Source organism: Artibeus jamaicensis, unplaced genomic scaffold (genome assembly GCF_021234435.1).
Source record: "Artibeus jamaicensis isolate MK-2021 breed Jamaican fruit bat unplaced genomic scaffold, CSHL_Jam_final contig_332, whole genome shotgun sequence".
NCBI classification, from domain to species: domain Eukaryota; kingdom Metazoa; phylum Chordata; class Mammalia; order Chiroptera; family Phyllostomidae; genus Artibeus; species Artibeus jamaicensis.
In genome coordinates this window covers 37,902,810-37,920,377 of record NW_026521788.1, presented here as the reverse complement: position 1 = coordinate 37,920,377, position 17,568 = coordinate 37,902,810, and the positions used below count along the sequence as shown (strand labels likewise).

At 39.5% G+C, this 17,568-nt stretch overlaps 1 protein-coding gene and 1 non-coding gene across 4 annotated transcripts in view; one reads left to right on the top strand and one right to left on the bottom strand.

Moving 5' to 3' along the window:
* BMPR1A (bone morphogenetic protein receptor type 1A) overlaps positions 1-17,568 on the bottom strand; it is a 176,034-nt gene that overhangs the window by 126,942 nt on the left and 31,524 nt on the right. The window lies entirely within an intron of this gene.
* On the top strand, positions 11,715-11,838 carry LOC119062407 (small nucleolar RNA SNORA64/SNORA10 family). Its single transcript, XR_005084971.2, has one exon. It is a non-coding gene; the product is annotated as a small nucleolar RNA SNORA64/SNORA10 family (small nucleolar RNA).

Genomic DNA, 17,568 nt, shown 5'->3' with positions numbered 1-17,568 from the left:
CTCTGCAGCCCAGGATTCCAGTGCCAGGAAGCTAGGACCCCATAACTTTTGGCTGCAAAAACCAGCAGGGATTCAGTTGGTGGGTAAAACTGCGTGAGTCTCAAGCAGCTCCTCTTAAAGAACCCATACATGGACTTACTCGGACTCACTCCTTCTGAGCTCCAGGATCAAGGTAGGAGCTTGAAAAACACCAGAGGCACACAGGGAGGAAATGAGTGTCTGGCATCAAAGCAGGAGCTGGGGAACAGCTTTCTCCTAGACATAAGTTGACCAGACGCCACTGCTCCTTTTGTGAACCTTTACCCCACAGATCCAGAGCCAGCAGGTGGATAACATATCTGAGACTCCATCAAGCTGACTAACAGTGCTTGCCCTGTCCTGGAGATCCTGAGACTCTGTCCCACGCAACTTACAGGTGTACTGAAGCTGTTAGCAGTGACTTTTCCATGTGAATGGTTGGTCTTTGCTCATGCTTCACAACTTCCTAAATCCTATCAAACAAGCAGCAACTGGCCTCAGTGAGCCCCAGCCACATAACCTCTTGTTAAGTGGCCTCAGGACCAGACTAGCAGCAGCCAGTCTAGGTTCACAGCCTGGATTCACCTGGGAGTCTCCAAGCCCAGCACAAGCAGCAGCCATCTGCAGATTCTTTTTATTTTTTTTAATTTTATTTATTTATTTTTAAAGAAGGGGAAGGGAGGGAGAAAGAGAGAGAGAGAAACATCAATGTGTGGTTGTCTCTCACATGGCCCTCACCAGAAACCCGGCCTGCAACTGAAGCATGCGCCCTGACTAGGAATCAAACCGGCCACCCTTTGATTCGCAGCTCGCACTCAATCCACTGAGCCACACCAGCCAGGGCTGCAGATTCTTGAGAGCTCATGGAGAATGGCCCCAGGCAGGACACAGGTGGGGCTAACCTTGGTCTGCACCACCCTGGAAACCTCAAAGCCTGCATACCCAGTGGACAGCTCCAGACCACATCAGAGCACTGACACCCTGACCCTGCACAGCTGACTCTCCACAGAGAGTGGAAGTTGGTGGTCAGTGGTTACAGCCAGCCCTTGCAGCTAGCTGACTGGCCTGGGTAAATCCTCCCATTGAAATTATAATAGCAGTCAAGGCTCAACTACAAGAGGAGGGTGTACTCAGCCCACACAAAGAGTGCACCTTCAGCACCTAGTCTGGATGACAAGGCAGGCTGTGCCAATGGATCCTACAGGACTAGTACATTAGACCATACTACCAAAACAGGGAGTCTTAGCAGCTCTACCTATTACACAGAACAAACACAGGAAGGCTGCCAAACTGAAGAAACAAAGAAACATGCCCAAATGACAGAACAGATCAAAATTCCTGAAAAAGAATGAAACAAAATGGAGATAAGCAATCTATCAGATGCAGAGTTCGTTATATGGATGTTCAAGGAACTTAGTGAGGACTTCAAGAGCTTAAAAAAGATCCAGTCGGAAACAAAAGATACACTAATTGAAATAAAGAGCAATTTGCAAGGGAACAACACTAGAGAGGATGAGGCAAGATTCAAATCAATGATTTGGAACATAAGCTACCAAAAAACAACCAAGCAGAATGAGAAGAAAAGAACCCCAAAAATGAGGATAGTGTAAGCAGCCTCTGGGACAACTTCAAGCATTCCAACAGTCACATCATAGGGTACCAGAAGAAGAGAAAGAGCAAGAAACTGCAAATCTATTTAAAAAAAATTGCAACAAAACTTCATTAATTAGGCGAAGGAAATATACATGCAAGTCCAGAAAGCAGAGAGTTCCAAACAAAATGGATGCAAAGAGGACCACTCCAAGACACATTGTAATTAAAATGCCAAAGGTTGAAGAGAGAATCTTAAAAGCATCAAGAGAGAAGAAGTTAGTTACCTACAGGGGAATTCCCATAAGTCTGTCAGCTGATTTCTCAAAAGAAACTTTGCAGGCTGGAAGGGACTGGCATTACATTTTCAAAGTTGTGAAAAGCAGGGACCTACAGCCAAGACTGCTCTAACCAGCAAAGTTATCATTTAGAATCAAAGGGCAGATAAAGAGCTTCTTAGAGAAGAAACAACTAAATGAGTTCATCATCACCAAAACATTATTATATGAAATGTTAAAAGAACTTATTTGAGAAAAAGAAGATTGACTTCTGGCCAAGAACCAAAAGGACAACAAATAAATTTTAAAACAAAACACATCTAGAACTGCCAGAAAATCAAACTGTAGAGAAGTCTGACAGCCAAGGAGTTAAAGAAACATTCAAGACCCGTAGGAGCTGCGAAGATGGGCAGCCAGGGCAGAGAGGACTCCGGGCAAGGCAGTAGCTGGAGAAAATGGAAAGGTGGCGGCTGGAACAGTGGGCAGTCCAACATTAGCATGCAGATAAACCTAGAGGAACAACTGGGGAGTAAGACCACAAAACTGAAGGTTCCAGCATGGGGGAAATAAAGCCTCAAAACCTCTGACTGAAAAAAACCTGTGAGGACTGTGGCACTGGGAGAAACTCCCAGCCTCACAGGAAAGTTCATTGGAGAGATACACATACACAAGGTCCTAGAACATACACAGACCCACCCACCCTGGAACCAGCACCAGAAAGGCCCAATTTGCTTATGGGTAGCCACGGAAGTGACTGAAAGCCAGCAGAGAGCAAAGCAAGTAACACTGTTCCCTCCCAGACCCCTTCCCCACATACAGCATCACGACACAGCAACTTGGGTTCCTCCACCCTGAACACCTAAAGTGTGCCCAAATAAAACAAAACAAAACAAAACAAAAGGCCCAAATGAAAGAACAGATCAAAGTTCCAGAAAAAAATACAACTAAATGATAAAGAGACAGCCAACCTATCACATGCGCAGTTCAAAACACTGGTTATCAGGATGCTCACAGAACTGGTTGAGTATAGTCGCAATATAGAGGAAAAAGTGAATGCTATAAAAGTGAAATAAAGGAAAATGTACAGGGAACCAACAGTGACAGGAAGGAAACCGGGAATCAAATCAATGATTTGGAGAAGGAAGACGGAAACACTGAACCAGAACCAAATAATGAAACAAGAATTCAAAAGGATGAGGAGAGGCTGAGGAACCTCCAGGACAACTTTAAAAGTTCCAACACTGAAATCATAGGGTACCAGAAAGAGAAGAGGAAGAGCAAAAAATTGAAAATTATTTGAAAAAATAATGGAGAACTTCCCCAATCTGGCAAAGAAAATAGTCTTCTAGGAAGTCCAGTAAGCTTAGAGAGTCCCAAAGAAGTTAAACACAGGGAAGCACAAACCAAGGCACATGATAATTACATTACCCAAGATTGAAGATAAGGAGAGAATCTTACAAGCAGCAAGAGAAAGGGAAACAGTTACCTAAAAAGGAGTTCCCATAAGACTATCAGCTGATTTCTCAAAAGAAACTTTACAGGTAAGAAGGGGCAGAAAAGAAGTATTCCAAGTCATGAAAGGCAAGGATCTACATCCAAAATTACTTTATTAAGCAAAGCTTTCATTTAGAATGGAAGGGCAGATGAAGTGCTTCCCAGATAAGATCAAGTTAAAGGAGTTCATCATTACCAAGCTCTTATTATATGAAATGTTAAAGGGACTTATCTAAGAAAATTAAAATAAAAAATATGAACAGTAAAGCAACAAATTCACAACTATTAACAACCGAACCACAAAAGACAACACAAAACAAAAAAACAAAACCCAACTAAGCAAACAACTACAACAGAAAGAGAATCCCAGAAATGGAGATCACATGGAGGGTTATCAGCGGGGGAGTGGAATGGGGAGAAAAGGGGATACAGTACAGGGAATAAGTAGCATAAATGGTAGGTAAAAAATAGGGGGACGTTAAGAATAGTATAGGAAATACGGAAGCCAAGGAACTTATATGTACAACCCATGGATATGAACTAGTCCTTTTCAGCATTACTGGCTCTACTGTCTAGTTTCTAAAAAATGAATTTACAGGGTTAGATCTGAGATGGCAGAGCAGTGGAGTGGAAGTTACACTAACCAACTCCCAGCACCGATCTAGAATTACAACTAAATTGTGCATAAATTACTCAGAACAAACAACTGAACAATGGCGAGAAAGAAGCCTTATAACCATGGACAGACAGAATAATTAGCTTCAGCACAATGTGACTGGCAGGGAGAGTGGTGAAAACATGAGAGGGCTGGCTGGACACTGGCTGGGTGCTCACAGGGGGCAGCTGAAGAGCTGGAGGGATATTTGAGCAGCAAGTTGGATCCCCCCGAGAAGTGTGAGGTCTAAACCCTAAGCTGGGATCTCCAGCCTACAGCATCAGAGCCCAAAAAGTACATGGAAAAATAAAACAGAGGTGAAAAGGAGCAGGGTTGCTCTCTGTACGAGATGGACAGCTAGAGATGCAAAGAGCCTTTTAAGGGCCAACAAACAAATTTTTATTTGCAGGCAGTTACCTTCAGCTCCAAAAAAGAAAGGGACAGAGTGGGCTGGATATACCTGAGAAGAGACTGGGGACAGAAGCTTCGGGAAGAGAGCTGAGAGAATAGACACTAGGATGCAGATACTGAATCATCTACCATATGGCAGCACCCATCGAGCCCTCCCAGTAGCAGCAGCCTGAGTCGAAACAATAGCCCCAACCCCAGGAGGGATTCTGCTGCTCCCTATGGGGCTTAAGCCTCACTGCTGAGTGCACAGTAACTAGATTAACAACTGAAGAAGACAGCCACAGACAGTAGATGCCTGGCAGTCTTGGAGCAGGCTACCCAAGGTCAGAGGTCAATATCTAACATCACCAAAGGCAGATCCAAAAAGAAAACACAATGGTAAATACCAGAGGCTACTGAGATGAAATCTACTGTGGTCTTCTAAAGGATTAGCGGTATTTTCTTTCCTGTAGAGCTTTTTTTTTTTTGCTTTTAAAGATTTTACTTATTTATCTTTAGAGGGGAAGGGAAGGAGGGAGAGAGAGAAATATCAATGTATGGTTGCCTCTCATACGTCCCCTGCTGGGAACTGGCCTGCAACCTAGGGATGTGCCCTGAGAATCGAACTGTGGTTGTTTGGTTCGCAGGCCTGAGCTCAATCCACTGAGCTACACCAGCCAGGGCCCTGCAGAGCTTTTTAACATTCACTACTTGTCCAGCAAGTCTGTACATAACAAGTCACCAGAATTTATACAATAGATTATTTCTCTCCATTCTTATATTACTTTTAATATCTTTACACCCTTATTAATATTGGTTGATGTGCTACTGATAGTGCGATTGCAGGGTAGAGGTGGAGAGATTTTTGTGGGTGTGGGTTTGTTCCCTGGGCTTTGAGGTTTTGTTCTGGCAGCACGTGCACAATAGCATGCAAGACATGGTGGGCGGAGTGACCTGCAGTCAACCAACTAGAGGGAAGGACCCACCGAAGAAAGACAACAACAATCAAATCCCAATTACATCCAGAGAGCTAGCATAAGAGGCATAAAAGACACCCCAAGAGCATCAAGTTCAGGTGATCAAGGAGACTGCACCACTGAATCTTACAGGCCCCCTACCACAAAAGTTTACACCAAAGTCAGGATGCCAAAACAGATCAATTTGAGAAACACAGGCAAACAAGAAGAGTCTCATAAACAATGGGAAGACAAAGAAATAAACCTCAAATGAAAGGAAAGAAGTAATCCTCAGAAAGAATGCTAACTGAAATAGAGGCAAGTCAACTATCAGATACTGAGTTCAAATCAATTGTTATAAGGAAGCTAAATGAGCTCATTCAGAACTACCAAAAACTACAGGAAAACTATGAGGAACTTACTGCAAACTATATCAACGTGAAGAAGGAAATAGACACTAACAACAAGAGCCAAGAGGAAATGAAGAATACAATAGAAGGAATCAAAAGCAGGCTACATGAAGCAGAGGATCGAATCAGTGAACTGAATGACAATATAGAAAAAAACTCCCAGAAAAAGTAAGAAAAAGAAAGATGACTCAAAAAGATCGAAAAGGGCTTCAATCTTAGATCTTCGATCTAAGGAAACTGCAGGACAACATGAAATATAATAATATACATATCATAGAGATACCAGTAGGAGAAGAGGAGCAAGGGATAGAAAACCTGTTTGAAAAAGTAATAATGGAAAACTTCCCTAATTTGATGCGAGTAAAAGTCACACAAATCCAGGAAGCACAGAGGGCTCCAATCAAGATAAACCTAAAGAGGCCCACTCCAAGACACATAATAATTAAATGGTAAAATTCCAAGAGAAAGAGAGAATCTTAAAGGCAGCAAGGGAGAAACAGGAAGTAACATACAAGGGAGCCCTGATAAGGCTAGCAGCTGACTTCTCAACAGAAACACTACAAGCCAAAAGGGAATGTCAAGAAAATTCCAAGTAATGGAAAGCAAAGTTCTGCAAACAAGAACACTCCATCCAGCAAAGCTTTCAATTAAAATGGAAGGTGATATAAGGCATTTCCCAGACAAAAGAATATACTTCCACAAAACCAGTACTCCAAGATATGCTAAAGGCACTGCTCTAAGGAAGAAAAAGACAGAGAAACACAGGCACAAAGGGGGTAAAATGACAATGAATAAGTATCTATCAATAATAACCTTAAATGTAAATGGAGTAAATGCTCCAATCAAAACACACAGGGTAGCTGAATGGATAAGAAAACATGACCCACACGTATGCTGGGCATAAAGAGAGACCCAGAAGGTCACTTCATAATACTCAAAGGAAGAATCCACCAAGAAGACATAAACATTGTAAATATATATGCACCCAACATAGGAGAACCCAAATATATAAAGAAAATCTTGGAGGACTTCAAGAAAAACATAGACAGCAACACACTTACAGTAGGGGACTTTAACACCTCATTATCAAAAGTGGATAGAGCTTCCAAAAGAAATATCAACAAGGATACTGAGGCACTGAACAATGCCCTAGATCAAATGGACTTAACTGATATATATAACAATCTTACATCCCAAAGAAGCAAAATACATCTTCTTTGCAAACGCACATGGAACATTTCCAAAGACAGACCACATGACAGGACACAAAACAAGCCTCAACAAATTCAAGAAAACTGAAATCATATCAAGCATTTTCTCCAACTACAAGATACTGAAACTAGAAACCAACTTCAAGGAAAAAAACTCAAAAACATGGAGATTAAATAGCATGCTATTAAACAATGAATGGGTTAACAACGAAGTCAAGAAAGAAATCAAAAAGTTTCTGGAAACAAATAAAAATGAACTCACATCAGTCCAAAACATATGAGACACAGTGATGGCCGTTCTGAGAGAGAGGTTCAAAGCAATACAAGTCTACCTAAAAAAAGATAGAAATTTTTTCAAATAAACAACCTAACCAAATAGCTAGAAGAATTGCAACAATAAACAAAGCCCAGAGCAAGTAGACAGAAGGAAATAAACAAGATCAGAGCAGAATTAAATGATATAGAGACTAAAAACACAATTCTAAGCATAAATAAATCCAAGAGTTGGTTCTCTGAAAAGATAAACAAAATCAGACTCATCAAGAAAAAAAGGGAAAGGACCCAAATGAACACAATCTGAAATGAAAGAGGAGAGATTACAACTGATACCACAGAAATACAAAGGATTGTAAGAAATTGCTATGAAGAACTATATGCCAACAATTTGAAAACTTGAGTGAAATAGACCAATTTCTACACAAATATAATCTTCACATATGAATGAAGAAGCACAAAGCCTGAACATACCAATAACAGCTGACGAATAGAAGCAGTAATCAAAGAACTCCCCCCACACAAAAGCCCCAGACCAGATATTTTCACAAGAATTTTACAAAACACTGAAGGAAGAGCTAACCCCTATCCGTCAGACTACTCCAAAGAATCTGAGAAGAAAGACTCCCAAACTGTGTTTATGAAGCCAGCATCATCCTAATATCCAAACCAGACCAGATAAAGACACAATAAAGAAGGAAAACTACAGGCCAATATCACTCATGAACATAGATACTAAAATCCTCAACAAAATATTGACAAACCACACCCAGCAATACATTGAAAAGATCATATACCATGATCAAGTGGAGTTTATCCCAGGGATGCAATGATGGTACAATATTCACAAATCAATAAATGTAATACATCACATAAACAAAACGAAAGATAAAAATCACATGATCATATCAATAGATGCGGAAAAAAACATTTGATAAGGTACAACACTCATTTATGCAAAAACACTCAGCAAAGTGGGAGTACATGGAGCATTCCTCAACATAATAAAGGCCATATAGGAGAACCAACATCATACTCAATAAGAAAAAACTAAAAGCTTTCCCAGTAAGATCAGGAACAAGACAAGAATATCCACTTTCGCCACTTCTATCCAACACAGTATTGAACGTCCTAGCCATAGCAATCACAGAAGAAATTAAAGGCATCCAAAATGTAAAGGAGGAAGCAAAAAAGTCACTGTTTGCAGATGACATGATAGTACACATGCAAAATGCTAGACTCCATCAAAAAAACTACTCAAGCTAATAAGTAAATCTGGCAGGACAGTGGAATGCAAAGTCAATATTCATAAATCAAAGACATTTTTGTACACTTTACAATGAAAGATCAGAAACAGAAATCAGGGGAAAAAAATCCATTTGATATAGCAACAAGAAAAATCAAGCACCTAGGAATAAACCTAACCAAAGAGGTAAAAGAACTGTACTCAGAAACTACACAACACTGAAGGAAGAAATTAAGGAAGACACAAACAAATGAAAGCATGTACTGTGGTCATGGATTGAAAGAATTAACATCATCAAAATGTCCATACTGCCCAAAGCAATTTATAGATTCGACTCAATCCCTATTATACTACCAGTGACATATTTCACAGATATAGAACAAACCTTTCAGAAATTGATATGGAACCATAAATGACCCCAAATAGCTGCAGCAATTCTGAGAAAGAACAACAAAGTTGGAAGGTTCACATTACCTGGCACCAAACTTTATTACAAAGTCACAGTAATCAAAACAGTCTGGTCCCTGGCTGATGTAGGTCAGTGGATTGAGCAAGGGCCTGGGAAGCAAAGGGTCGCCGGTTCAATTCCCAGTCAGGGCACATGCCTGGGCTGCAGGCCAGTTCCCAGCAGGGGACGCATGAGAAGCAACCATACATTGATATTTCTCTCCCACTCTTTCTCCTTCCCTTTCCCTCTCTCGAAAAATAAATAAATAAAATATTAAAAATTTTAAAAAATAAAAATAAAAATTAAAAAAGTCTGGTACTGGTACAAGAACACATACATAGATCAAGGGAACAAAACAGAGATCCCAGAAATAAACCCAAGTCTATATGGTCAACTAATATTCAAAAAAGGAGCAAGAAGCATAAAATGGAATAAAAATACCCTCTTCAACAAACAGTGTTGGCAGATCTGGACAGCTACATGCAAAAAAGTGAAACTCAACCACCAACTTACACCATACACAAAAATAAACTCAAGATGGAAAAAAGACTTAAATATAAGCCACAATACCACAAAAGTCCTACAGGAAAACATACAGTAGAAAATCTCAGATATTCCATGCAAGAATATTTTCACCAATATATCCCCCCTAACAAGGACATAACAGAATATAAAGAATTCACACAACTCCACTCCAGGAAGACAAACAACCCAATTAAAAAATGGGCAAAGGACCTGAATAGACATTTCTCCAAGGAGGACATAGAGAGGGCCCAGAGACACATGAAAGAATGCTCAACATCACTAGCCATCAGAGAGACACAAAAACACAGTGAGATACCGCTTCACACCAGTCAGAATGGCCATCATAAACAAATCAACAAACAGCCGAGTGCTGGCGAGGCTGTGGAGAAAAGGGAAGCCTAATGCACTGTTGATGGGAATGCAGACTGGCACAGCCACTGTGGAAAACAGTATGGAATTTCCTCAGAAAACTAAAAATGGAACTGCCTTTTGACCCAGCAACTCCACTGCTGGGACTATACCTTAGAATCCTGAAACATCATTTCAAAAGAACCTATACATCCCAATGTTCAAAGCAGCACAATTTACAATAGCCAAGTATAAGAACCAACCTAAGTGCCCATCAGTAAACGAATGGATCAAGAAACTATGGTACATTTACACGATGGAATACTACGCAGCAGAAAGAAAGAAGGAGCTCCTACCCTTTACAACAGTATGGATGGATCTGGAGAGCATTATGCTAAGTGAAATAAGCCAGATAGTGAAAGACAAATACCATATGATCACACCTATAAGTGGAAATTAATCAACAAAACAAACAAGGAAGCAAAATATAACCAGAGACATTGAAATAAAGAACAAATTGACAATAACACCAGAGGGGGAGTGGGAGGCGATAATAACAAAACCAGAGGGGAAGGGCTGTTAAGGAACATGTATAAAGGACACACAGACAAAGCCAAAGGTGAGTAGGATGAAGGGTGGGAGGTGGGGATGAATGGGGTGGGAGAAGTGGTGGGGGCAAAATGGAGAAACTATACTTGAACATCATTTAAAAAAAAGACAAATAATCCTCTTAAAAATGTGGAGAAATTAGGAAGTTGTATACAGTTGATACACTGGATAAAATGGTGCAGCCTCTACTGAAAACCATATGATCCATCCATCTCACTTCTGCAGACATATTCAATAGAACTGAAAACAAGATCTCGAAGATGTATTTGCACACCCATGTTCATTGCAGTCCTATTCAAAATAGCTAAAAAGTAGAAGCATTCTACATCTCCACCAACAAATGAATATAGGGTCTTCCAGTCAAGATGACAGAGTAGATATACAATTTACTCACCTTCTCTCACAATAACATGAAAATGACAGCTAAACTAAACAACAACCATCACTGAGAACTGCCTGAAGTCTAGCTGAACAGAAGTCCTTTAACAAAAGATACAGAGAATAAGCCACATCAAGACTGGCAGGAGGGGCAGAGATGTGAAATGAGCTAGTCTGTAGTTAACAATATTGAAATAACTATGTATGATATCAGATGCATACTAGATTGATTTATCTGGGTGACCACTTACTTTGTACTCGTAGTTATACAAATATCTAGCACTATGTCACACACCTGAAACTAACATAATACTGTATGTCACATGTAACTGAAAAGTATTAAAATACAAATATATAGAAAATGTGGTATATACACACAATGGAATATTAAACTGATAAGAACAGACAGCACACTTGAACTAATCCAAAAGGTCAAGAAGCAACACACAATGGAATATTATTCAACCTTTAAAAATTTAGGAAATCTGGGCCTGCAAACCAGAGTATCGTGGCTGGATTCCCAGTCAGGGCACAGGCCTGGGTTGCCGGCCACTTCCCAGCAGGCAACCATACATTGATATTTCTCTCTCTCTCTCTCCTTCCCTTCCCCTCTGAAGATAAATAAATAAAATCTTTTAAAAACTGTTTAAAAAACTTAGGAAATCTGCCCTGGCTGGTGTGGCTCAGTGGATTGAGTACTGGCCTGCAAACCAGGGCGTTGCTAGTTCAATTCCCTGTGTGTGCACATGCCTGGGCTGCGGCCAGGTCCCCTGTGGGGGGAGCACAGAAGGCGGCCACACATTGATATTTCTCTCCCTCCCTTTCTTCCTCCATTCCTCTCTGTCTAGGAATAAACAAAATCTTTTAAAAAAATTATGAAATCTAACTCTCTCAGCTCTACATAAACAAGTGACACTTGTTTGCACAGGTGATTGGGAGATAAAGGATCTCCTCGGGACCTCAGGTTGGCCTCACAGTGGCTAGTCTTTCCTAAAAGGGTGCAATAGGGCCTAAGATAAGGGGAAAAAAATAGGAAATCTTGTAATTTGCTACAAACATAAACCCACCTGAGACATTATGCTAAGTGAAATAAGTCAATAACAAAAAGACAAATAATGCATGATTTCACTTCCATGCAGAATCTAACATAATCAAACTCATAATAACAGAAAGCAGAATGGGGACTGACAGGAGCTGGGGCTCCAGAGAAAAAAACAGAAGCTGTTCAATGGGTACAGAGTTTCAGTCAGGCAAGATGTAAAAATTCTGTAAGTTATCTGTAATACAATGTGTACATAATTAACGAAAATTATTGAGGATAAATTTATGTGATTTTTTTTACAGTAAAAAAGTAGGTGTGCTGGTGTGGCTCAGTGGATTAAGCACAGGCCTGCAAACCTAAGGGTCACCGGTTTGATTCCCAGTCAGGACAACTACCTGAGTTGCTGATCAGGTCCCCAGTATTGGGTGCACAAGAGGCAACCAGACATCGATGTTTCTCTCCCTCTCTTTCTCCCTTCTTTATCCTCTCTCTTAAATAAATAAGTAAAATCTTAAAAAAAAAAAAAAGTGCAGAGTAGGCACAACTGGATTTATCCAGCATTAAAATTTTATCAACTAAGCAATGAGGAAGGCAGAGGGTGTTGAAAATTTTTGCAACTAAACAATTATGACTGACCACAGATTTTAAACCGAGTAAGAAGGGTAAGGATATATAAGATGTGTGGTACGAAACAGTGAAAAGGTAACAGATCAATGGGTAATAGGTCCCGGCAAGGAAAAAGGACTTTTTGTACTAGAAGGCATGAACGGGAAAGGTGACAAGTGATTACCAGAAAGTAAGGTACTAGAAATTGAAATTATGGAGGGGGTTACAGTTACTATAATTCAATATAATACAACAATAAGCATACTATTATTGTGTAACAAATCTGCATATGAAGGAGAGTGGAGGACACTGGAGATGGTCAAGAAACCAAGAGCCATGAAGGCAGTGGAGGAATCACCCAAATGGATAATGAGACTATCAAGAATTAGAATAAAGCAGTACTGGAGATGGTGGGCAACACAGGAGAAAGTCTTCATGGGGCAAGAGTAACAAAGACAGAGTAAGCCAAAGTTCCATGGAAAACTTCAAGGAGCAGTACTCGGTGCTACTGTCTGATGCGGAGATTTTAAATCATGTTTTTTTGTTTGATGTTAAGTAATGTGGGAGGGAGGGTGCTGTGGAAGTAGCAAAGAGGGGCAAGGAGGATAACCCATCACCAGGTTCAAAGGAGAAGCAGTCAGAAGAGAAAATTCCACCACCTAAGTAGAATGCAAAAGAATCAGTCCTCCAGAGTAAATTTTCACTTGCAGCAGTTCTCATAAATTTCAGGAGGTCCTTGAACTTAGGTGGGAAAAAATTACATCTCTGGTTTCACTAACCTCTAACTCAAATTTAAACTCAATTATTTAATTATGAGAGTAGGGAAAACCCATCCTAGTACTAGCAGTATCAGTAACTTTACCATCAAAAGAAATTGGGTATTTTTATCAAATTATGATGTTGCAGAAAACTCAAAGTATTACTTTTCTTATCATTATTTTTAAGAAAGGGCAGTTAAAACCCACCACTGGGTTACTTAATGAGTTAATAAAAGAACATAATGCCATATATAAAAAACTTTAATGACTTTATAATAGCAGATTTCAATACAGTTGGTTTCGTTTATAATCCAATGTACTTTATTTTATACATTTAAAAACATCAGTCTTGAGAATAGGGACACAGACTGTCCAAAAACTTAAGAACACTTGAGAGCAAGAAAGTAAATAGAATGGTCAGAAAAAAAGGCACAATAAAAAGGCTGCAGGGTTAAAAGCAGTGGGAGAAAAGGATCTCTGCAAAGAGACTATACAGAGTCTAGTGGGGAATAAAGTTCAATATGAGGTTAAAAGGAATGAAGAAGATAGAGAAAACATCAAGTGAACAAGGCAGGCTGCAACACAGCTTGATTCCATGATGTCATTAATATAAAACACACAAATAATGAAAATATATTTTTGTAAAATTTTAGAAGGTTATATAATGTAGCAACATTATGAATAAGAATTACCAATGAAATAAATAAAATCTGACTTCCGGCCAAGATGGAGGCGTAGGTGGAAACACTGTGCTTCCTCGCACAACCAAGTTTAAAGACAACAAAGTTTTAGTAACAAAAACGTAGCCAAAACACAGAAAATTGAACTATATGGAAGTCCAACAACAATGAACCGTTCAGCCAGACCAGTAGGAGGGGCAGAGCCAGCGGTGAAGCAGGGTTTCGCAGGAAAACGTCGCCAGACTGATCCAGGCATAGGTGGCAATTGGCGGATCCCTAGCAGACCCACTGAGGGCACAAGGCAGCAGGCTGACTGAGGTCACACATTCACGCACAGATAAACCAGTGAAGGAGCGAGCAGTGAGACAGACCATGCAGGCCCCAGCGGGGGGACCGCCACTGCCCCTCTTTGACCCTGCCCCCACATACAGCGTTACAACCCAGCAACTGGGTCACCACGCCCTGGTGAACACCCAGGGCTCTGCCCCTCATACGTAACAGGCGCGAACAGACCAAAACATGGCTAAAGAAGAACTCAAAGCCCCAGAGCCAATAACTCTAAGTGACCAAGAAATAGCCAACCTATCAGATGCACAGTTCAAAACACTGTTGATCAGGATGCTCACAGAACTGATTGATTTTAGTCACAAATTAGAGGGAAAAATGAAGGCTAAACTAATTGAAATGAAGGGAAATGCACAGGGATCCAATAGTGATGGGAAGAAAACTGGGACTCAAATCAAGGGAGTGGACCAGAAGGAAGAAAAAAAATGACCAAACAGAAAAATATGAAGAAACAAGAATTCAAAAAAATGAGGAGAGGCTAAGGAACCTCCAGGACATCTTTAAATGCTCTAACATCCAAATTATAGGGGTACAAGAAGGGCAAGTGGAAAACTTATTTGAACAAATAATAAAGAAGAATTTCCCCAATCTGGCAAAGGAAATAGACTTCCAGGAAATCCAGGAAGCTCAGAGAGTCCCAAAGAAGTTGGACCCAAGAAGGAACACACCAAGGCACATCATCATTACATTAGCCGAGATTAAAATCAAGGACAGAATCCTAGAAGTAGCAAGAGATAAGGGGACAGTCACCTACAAAGGAGTTCCCATCAGACTGTCAGCTGAGTTCTCAAAAGAGACCTTACAGGCAAGAAGGGGCTGGAAAGAAGTATTCCAAGCCATGAAATCCAAAGACCTACATCCAAGATTGCTCTATCCAGCAAAGCTTTCATTTAGAATGGATGGGCAGATAAAGTGCTTCTCAGATAAGATCAAATTCAAGGAGCTCATCATCACCAAGCCCTTACTATATGAAATGTTAAAGGGACTTACCTAAGAAAAAGAAGATAAAAAAGATGAACAGTGAAAGGACAGCAAACTCACAGTTATTAACAACCACACCTGAAACAAAAGCAAACTAAGAGGACAGCTAGATCAGGAGCGGAAACCATAGAAATGAAGATCACATGAAGGGTTAGCAACAGCGGAGTGGGAGGAGGAGAGGGGGGAGAAGGTACAGAAAATAAGTAGCATAGACAGTAGGTAGAAAATAGATAGGGGGAGGGCAAGAATATTATGGGAAATATAGAATCTAAAGAACTTGAGACATGTGGTCATAAACTAAAGAGGGGGAATGGTGGAGGGGGTGTACAAGGTGGAGGGGAATGAAGGGGGGAATAGAACAACTGTAATGGCATAATCAATAAAATATATTTTTAAAATAATTACCAATGAGAAGTAAACTGGGAAGGGAGAAGAGAAACAAGATGGAAGAAAAGAAGGTTTGCCTTTTTGTATTGAATTGTTTACTGCAAGCATGAATTACATTGTTTAAAGTTATTTTTAGGGGAATCCCTTTCTAATTTCCTTAGTATATTCTTTGGAGGACACTAAGGGCTAGGCCTCTAACTCCCCAGAGAACTCCTTTCAAGGAATGTTGCCCAAAGCAAACATTTTTATAGCAAGGTGAGATGGACATCAGAAGAAATATCAATAGTTTTGGCTATTTGGGCTGTCATGAACAATCAACCTTGTGTTAGCCCTTCAAACATTTGACTTTTGTGTTGAAGCAAACAGGAAACTTGAAGCTTCTTCTGGAGCTCTCTCGACTATGTCTGGGACAGGAAACTGCCAAGCAGGCCAGGATCAATAGACATTTCTTATAGTGTAATCTAAATACTTCTGAAAGTGAACGGCTATTGCTGGTATATAGAGAACCCACTAGCATTTTCATTCATCATTTATATAACCATTTTTTACTGAACACATTTTATAGTTTTCCAAGTTTGTCAATTGATTCTCGGTTTTTCTAGGTAGATTATGTGCCCTACAAAGAGTGTATATGCAAGAGTGTATAAATTTTGACTTTCCCTTTCAAATATTTACACTTTTTTCCCTTCGGCCTCTCTTTTTCCACTGGCGAGAACCAGCAGTTAAATGTTTAACAGCATTAAAAACAAGTATTCTTTTTTTTCATAGCAAATACTTAACAACTGGGCTTACTATAATATGCCTTAGGTAATTTTACCCCTTGTCAGGTTGTGCAAGTTTCATTCTTTTCCTAAACTTAATCTATGAGAAATAGTTACTGAATTTTTTCTATTATCTTTTTTGTCAGCTGAAATGATTATACTGTTTTTCTCTTTTGATTATTAATGCAGTGTAACTGGAACTAACGGATTCCCAAAGATCAAATCATCCTTGACTCCCTGGTCTAGCTTTACCCTACAGTTTTTATATACTATTGGATTTGGTTTGCTGTTATTTTATTTTGGATTTTACAATTAGGTGATAAATGAGAATAGCCTAGTGTTTTCTTGTGTTATCCTTTTTTCTAGAAGAATTTGCTAGTTTTGAAGAGCATCTTTTCTCTTGCATTTTCTTTCTTTCCTACAGAAATGTGTAACACAGGAACCATCAATTACTTTAGTCTTATAAGAACATCTCACCCTTTTAAGAGGTACATATAGCTTTAACAATATTTCTACTTCTTCAACAGCTACTCAATTATCAAGCTTTTTTTCCTATTCCTTCTGACAAATTCAGTAATTTATATTTTTCTAGGAAATAATCCATTTCGCACAATTCCTAGGAGTGGTATACATAATATTCTAAGGCTTTTGCCTTGATATTGATAGCAATGTACCTGGCTCCTTTTTAATGTTTACTTCTAGCTTGTTTTCTTCTTAATCAGATATGCACAGAGTCTGCCAGCTTTTGAACTTACTGAAGAGTTGTTTTGTTATTCATTAAAGTGTGATTTTATATTAATTTTTTCATTCTACTTCATTTGGGTTAATTTCGTTGCTACCTTGTTCATTCAGCTTTAATCTTTCTTGTTTACATAATTACTTTAGGTAACTGCTTTGACTTTCTCATAAAGTTACACATTAGCCACATTAATATGTAGTGCTCTCAACATAATTAACTTCTAAATTGTGTGATTTCAGTTATATTGTCTTTCTAAACTATTTGAAAGGTCAGTCTCTTCCCCTCCCCCCCCCAAACATCAGTATTTTGGGGGGTTTGTGTTTCTGTTTGTTCTATATGTTTGTGTTTGGGGTGGAGACTAAGGCATCCTATTGCTCTTAATTTCTATTCTACTCTGATAAGAAAATATAAATATAACCAATTTGATTTTTGCTTTCTAA